Below are 6,863 nucleotides of genomic sequence, written 5' to 3'. Positions count from 1 at the left end.
ATCCCACCCCATCCCACCTCATCCCACCCCATCCCACCTCATCCCACAGGAGGTTTGGGTTGGAAGGGATGTGAAAGCCCATCCAGTGCCACCCCCTGCCATGGGCAGGGACACCTTCCACCAGACCAGGTTGCTCCAAGCCCCGTCCAACCTGGCCTTGGACACTTCCAGGGATCCAGGGGCAGCCACAGCTTCTCTGGGAATTCTATCTCATCCCCTCCCCACCCTCCCAGCCAGGAATTCCTTCCCAATATCCCATCTAACCCTGCCTTCCTTCAGCTCAAGGCCCCTTTTTCAGTAGGTGAAGGTGAATCCGTGATATCCCTTCATGGCCAGGTTGGACGGGGCTTGGAGCAACCTGGGCCAGTGGAAGGTGTCCCTGCCCATGGCAGGGGGTTGGAATGAGTTGATCTTTAAGGTCCCTTTGCCCAAACCAGTCTGGGATTCTCTAATTCCATGGCTTGCTCCGAATCTCTTCCACACCCAGATCCTCACAGCTCCAGAGTGTCAGAGCTGCCAAAGGCAAGTCCAGGAGACAATTCCCGTGTGCTGTGGGATCTGAGCCCGGCTGGGGCAGAAGAGAGGCCAAGCTGGACCTCTGGAAAGCCCCTGGTACCTGTCCAGGTGCTGAGGCCGTGGGGAATATCCCAAGAGAGCCGTAAATTGCCATTTTGAGTTCAAATGCAGCTGCAGAGCTTTGGCACCAAATGTAACCTCTGTGTGCAGTTCAAATGGCAGAACTGACTGAGCCTTGGCTGGTTCCCAACCCAGGCAGAGCAGGATGGGCCTGGCTGCCCAAAAAAGCTGCTCCCTGAGCCTGGAGGCTGCTCCCACTGAAGCTGGAACGGGAGACAGGGCTTGGAGCAACCTGGGCTGGTGGAAGGAGTCCCTGCCCGTGGCAGGGGGTGGAGCTGGATGGGCTTTAAAGTCCTTCCAAGCCAACCCTTCCAGCTATAATTCCATGATCCTGATTCTTTGGCTGTATTTCTCTTCCCTTTGGAGGTGGAATTGTGCTATTTCTCCTGTAGCAGGGGTGGGTGTTAAATGACAGATCCTTGTCCATGTGATAGAATTCCCTCAGCTCTCCCAAATCAAAGGACACATATTCTAATTGCTGCTGAGCAAAATCTCCAACACTTTCTCTCTCTCTCCCATTGCTGCCAAAAACATCAGGAACCCAGCACCAGAAACTGAGGGGGACAAGAGGAACACTCACCTTTGGAAAACACAGCTCCCTAGAAACTTCTCGTGCTCTGATGACCCACAAAAAGCCTGAGCCACACTCGGAGCAACAGCCAGCCCAGCACATCCCCTAATTCCCGAAATTTTCTGCCAGCAACAAGCTTCTCCACCACCATAAATGATCCACTGACCTCCCTGGCTCGTCTCCCTGCCCGTTCCTTCAGGGATGAGTAGGTCAGACAACGTTCTGGAGGTTGGGAATTGCACAAGGCAGACCCATTTCCTCTGGGAAATTTTGCAACAGGGCAGCATCCAGGACGCTGCTCCTGCCCGGGATGGGCCAGCAGCTCATCCCAGGAGGAAGCAGTGCCATAGGGACACAGAGCTGAAGTTCTACACCGAGTGGAAGCACCTCCTGCAGCCCCACCTCTCTCTGGAAAATCTGTAATCTCTCCCTGCCTGTCCCAGGGTCATCCATGGCCTGGGCAACACTTCAGATCCTTGTGTGGCCTTAAAAAGCAGCATTTAAGCAGGGGGAGCACTTAATTCTCCTCCAAAACATCAGCTTTGTCTGATCACAAACCATGAAATCAGTTCTCTGACACGCTGGGTAGGGATCACATTATTTTGAAGAAGAATCCCAGAATCCCAGAATGTGCTGAGTTGGGAGGGATCCATGAGGATCATCGAGTCAAACTCTTTACTCTGCACAGAACTATCCCCAAGAAAGCCCAGCAACTCTCCCAAAAAAAACACCCACCCGTGTTTATCCTGGTGGGTGCAGCTGCCTCGGGTTCACATCCAGGAAAACCCTGGCACTGCTGGAACAGCAAACAAACCCCGGCAGGCAGAGCCCTGGCTCCCTCTTTTCCATCAGTTCAGCTCCGCTGCCCGGCAGCTCCCGGGGCTCCTGGAGCTTCCCAGTTCTCCACCACCCCCCGCTCTCCTTCCCGGTGTCGGCACAGACCTGGCGGGCGCGGGGCTCCGGAGATTCCCGGCGAGGAGGAGTAGGGAGATGCCAGGCTGGAAAAGCCCCTCGAGGCTGGATCGTGGCTCCTGTCACTGTGCCCTGGGCTGTCACTGTGCCCTGGGCTGTCACTGTGCCCCGGCTCCTGGCTCGGTGCAAAAGGTAAGAGGCAAACAGGGAAACACCTGGAAATCCCTGGGATGGGGCAGGGCAGGAGCGTCAGCGCCCGTGTCCGGCTGCAGGGGGAGGTGCTGGGGGGGCACAGGGTGGCACAGGGGGGTGCCACGGGCTCTGCCAGGCAAGAGAATCATCACAGAATCACAGAACACCCTGAGCTGGGAGGGAGCCCCGAGGTTCACCCAGTCCAAGCCCTGGCCCTGCCCAGGACACCCCAACAATCCCTGAGAGCATTGTCCAAACCCTCCTGGAGCTCTGGCAGCCTTGGGGCCGTGCCCACTGCCCTGGGGAGCCTGGGCAGTGCCCAACCAGCCTCTGGGGGAAGAACCTTTCCCTGAGATCCACCCTGAGCCTGCCCTGTCCCAGCTCCAGCCCTTCCCTGGGTCCTGTCCCTGCTCCCAGAGGTCGGAGCTGCCCCTCGGGAGGAGCTGCAGTCCCCAGTGAACCTCCCCTCAGTTCCCTCTGCTCCAGGGACATGTTGGGATGTTGGGATGTCTCCAGTGCTGCTGTCCTTGCTCCCTGACACATCTCCCCTCCTGTCCCTGCTCCCTCACACACACAAACCCCCCGTGCCCTGTGTGGCTTTGGGTCTGCACAGGGGATGAACCTGTGCAGGAGGCCTTTCTAGAAACAGAAATCGGGTTTTTTAGAATCAGAAATAGCATTTTTTAGAAACAGAAACAGTGCCAGCAAAGTCCCCTGGGAACAGGAGGTCCATCTTCCTGGGATATTGCACATTTGGGCACGGCCCCAAGGCTGCCAGAGCTCCAGGAGGGTTTGGACAACGCTCTGAGGGACAGGGGGGAGTGTTGGGGTGTCCTGGGCAGGGCCAGGGCTTGGGCTGGATGATTCCTGGGGGTCCCTCCCAACTCAGGATATTCTGTGATTCCCTGATTTTGGGGTGCAAGGAGGAAGGAGGAGCCATTCCCGGGGCTGCCCTCAAACCCAACACAAACCCTTCACTGACTGCCCTTCCTTAGAGCAAATTCAGTTTTCTAGAAGCATCTGTGTGACTTCTGTTTGACTTTGGTGGGACCTGAGAGCTCTTGTGACAGGGCCATTATTGTTTTATATAATATTTATATAATATTTATATAACTACGACTCCAGGCACGAGTTTTCTTTGCCCTCCTGGATCTGTCAGCAGCCAAACATTTCCTTTCCTTGGGTTCCAATACAACCTGGAGAGTGATGGGATCCCTCAGAAAGCCAAGGCAGCTTTTCTCAGGAAGGTGATCAAGGACATTTCCCAGCACAGGAGCTTGAAGATCTCTTGGAACCACATTCCTGGGAGCCTTTTGGTTTTAAATTGGGCCTTGCTGTTTTTTTGAGGAAAGAAATGCTGAAATAAGGACGGGGGTTAGAAAACATACTTTGCTTTTTCAGTGAACTGTTGCTCTTCCTTGGAAAAGCTCTTGCTGTGGCCCTTGAAAGTAACCAGATGAAGTCTGGCAAGTCCAGATCTTTGTCTCTGGCACTTTCCAGTGTTAATCCCTCAAAATTAGGGGGAATCATCGAAGCAAACCCTCCCTGGCAGAGTTTTCTGGGCTCCTGAGGGGGTTATCCAGGTTATTTTACAAAGGATGGGCTTCCAGGAGAACCCCAGCACAGGATTGGGATTATCCAAGAAATCCTACAAAGGATGGGCTTCCAGGAGAACCCCAGCACAGGATTGGGATTATCCAAGAAATCCTACAAAGGATGGGCTCTCAGGAGAACCCCAGCACAGGATTGGGATTATCCAGGTGATTTTACAAAGGATGGGCTCTCAGGAGAACTCCAGGTCAGCAAACCTGGCCAAGAAGTGACATTTATTCACTTCCTGAAAGAAAGAAAAAAGAAAAAAAGAAAAAAGAAAGGAAGAAAGGAAGAAAGAAAGAAAGAAAAGAAAGAAAAGAAAGAAAAGAAAGAAAGAAAGAATGAAAATTGCTGGGTAAGGATGGGAGAGGAGGGACCTCCATTCATGAGCAGTGACCCCAAAATCACACCCAGCTGGGAGCAGAGCCAGGGCAGGGGGGAAGGGGAACTTTGTACCCTGAGAAGCAAAAACTAAAGCCACCTTTGTGTCATGGAACTGAGGCAGTGCCAGCTCTGTGCCCGTGCTCTGCCCACACAGCCACAGCTTCCTGGGCTGCCCAGCACGGAAGCACCAGCCCTGAGTGGGGTTTTTAATCTCTTTTCCTCTCCTTTAGAAGTTGGTGGTTTATGGTGTGAGCTCAGATAAGGTTTTTTTTTTCCAGAAGCAGCCACGTGGATCTTCCTGCTGCGCTGGTTTTCCCCCCGGAGCAGAGACCAGATGGGAGCAGGAGGAGCAGATTCCACCCTGCAGGAACCTCTGGGAGCTTCTGTCTTCGTGGTCCAGGGTGGGTGAGAGGGGTGAGAGGGTCAGGAGTGCCCTGGATTTGCAGTTGTGCCCCTGCAGCCTTGGCTGGAGAACGTGGATTGGCACCATTCCCGAGCATCTCATCCCTCCTTCCCCCGGTTTGCAGGGATTTAACCACGTCAGAGGGAGTGAATTCATCCCAAGTTTGGTGTGAGCAAAGCCAGACCTCAATTATGGCCTCGAGGCAGGGCCAGAACTTTTGTGGGTGCTTCCAGAGCAGCAGCAGAGGAGCCAGGTCATGGAATCACAGAACCAGGGAATGCTTTGGGTTGGAAGGGACCTTAAAGATCCTCCAGCTCCATCCCCTGCCATGAAGGCCAAGCTGGACAGGGCTTGGAGCAACCTGGGCTGGTGGGATATTGGGAAGGAATTCCTGGCTGGGAGGGTGGGGAGGGGCTGGGATAGAATTCCCAGAGAAGCTGTGGCTGCCCCTGGATCCCTGGAAGTGTCCAAGGCCAGGTTGGACGGGGCTTGGAGCAACCTGGTCTGGTGGAAGGTGTCCCTGCCCATGGCAGGGGGTGGCACTGGATGGACTTTATGGTCCCTCCCTTCCCATTCCATGATTCCATGTTCATTCCTTGGCTGGCACACAGAGTTTCTTTCTTCTCTGGTCCCAGCCAAGCAGAAGGAACTGAAATCTTGCAGCTCAGGAGCAGAAAACACAGAGAAGTCAGCCCAGGAGGGGTTTTTCTCCCTCTGGAGCCAGAGTTCTCTGTCACCTCCCTCTGCTTTAACACAGGAGAAAAAGCCAAAGGGGTGTGGGGGGATTTGGGATACTCGGGGTCTGAGATGCCTGGAGCACGTGGGATCCAGTGCTCCCACCATCACATCCAACTGGGAACAAGCCAGACTGACCCAAACAGGGAAAAAAACGTTCCTGAGCTGCCTCCCAGGATGAAAACCAGGAGACCAAACACCTCAAGGGTGTGATGGAGCCTGTGGCACCTCTGCTGAGAGTGACAGAGCACTGGGATGGGTTGTGGAGACACCCAAAACCTTCCTGGACACAGTCCTGGGAACCTGCTTTAGGAGAAGCTTGGCCTGGATGATCCCAAGATCCAACCCCGACCATCCCGATCCCGAAGAAAAGGCACAACCTGTGCCGTGATTCCTCCAGGAAACCTCCACCAGCTCCTACAACCAGTTGAATCCAACTCACCCAACATCTTAAGTGAGGGAAAACTGGTCAGAAACCAGTGTCAAACTGGTCAGAAACCAGTGTCAAACTGGGCAGCCACGGCCACCACGGGCACTCCTGGCACAGCCCCACACGTGCTGATGGTTCCTCAAGTCTTGCTGGAATTAGACCCACAGGAAGCAGGAGCACTCTGAAGCAATCCAGGCATTTTTCTGGGTGTTATTTTTGACAAAGGAAGCCCAAAGCAGAGGTGGAATTGAGGCAGAATAATCCAGGTTAGGAATCTTTGCTCTTTTGGGATCGTGGGCTGAAAATGCCTTGGAAAGGAGAAAACTGTGGCCACAGATTTTCCTGGTCTGGAGCTGGGTTTGGATCCACCCTGGGCAGCATCCCTGCCCATCCCTGCCCCAGCTGAGCACTGTCCAACACCTCTGACACCCCCTTTGTCCTCCAGGCTGGAGGAGAAACACTGCAGATGCTCAACTGGTGGACCAGAAACCCCAGTTTCACCCCCAAAAAAATCACTAATTCTCCTCCATTTCCAATAAAATCAGGTCTTTTTTCAGACCTACCTGGTGCTGGTGTCCCAAGGTCCCTCCAGGGGGTTCAGATCCTTGGTGGGGTCGGCCTGGAAGTGCAGACCAGGCTTAACCAGCCTTGCCTTGGGCTGAGGTGGGGCAGGTTCAGTCAGTCAGAGCTGAAATCCTGCCCTCTGACAGCACCAGGGCGAGGAGGAGAGGGGGGAAACAAAGCTCAGCACAGGTCCAAGGCTGGGTTGGGTGGTTTGAGGAAGTCCTTCCCCTCAGTATCTCCACCAGCATCTCGTGTTCAGCAGAACCTCACGGAACCCCAGAACCACTGGGGTGGGAAAAGACCTCCAGCATCATCACCCAGCCCGACCTGTGAGTGAGGGTTGGCTTCCTTGTGTCCTGCTGACCCAAAGACCCACTCACAGACCGAAAAATCCTCTCACAGACCCCAAAAATCCTCTCACAGACCCCAAAAATCCTCTCACA

This window comes from Neopelma chrysocephalum, unplaced genomic scaffold, assembly GCF_003984885.1.
Source record: "Neopelma chrysocephalum unplaced genomic scaffold, ASM398488v2 Primary Assembly neopelma1_219, whole genome shotgun sequence".
NCBI classification, from domain to species: Eukaryota; Metazoa; Chordata; class Aves; order Passeriformes; family Pipridae; genus Neopelma; species Neopelma chrysocephalum.
This window is presented reverse-complemented; position numbering follows the sequence as displayed.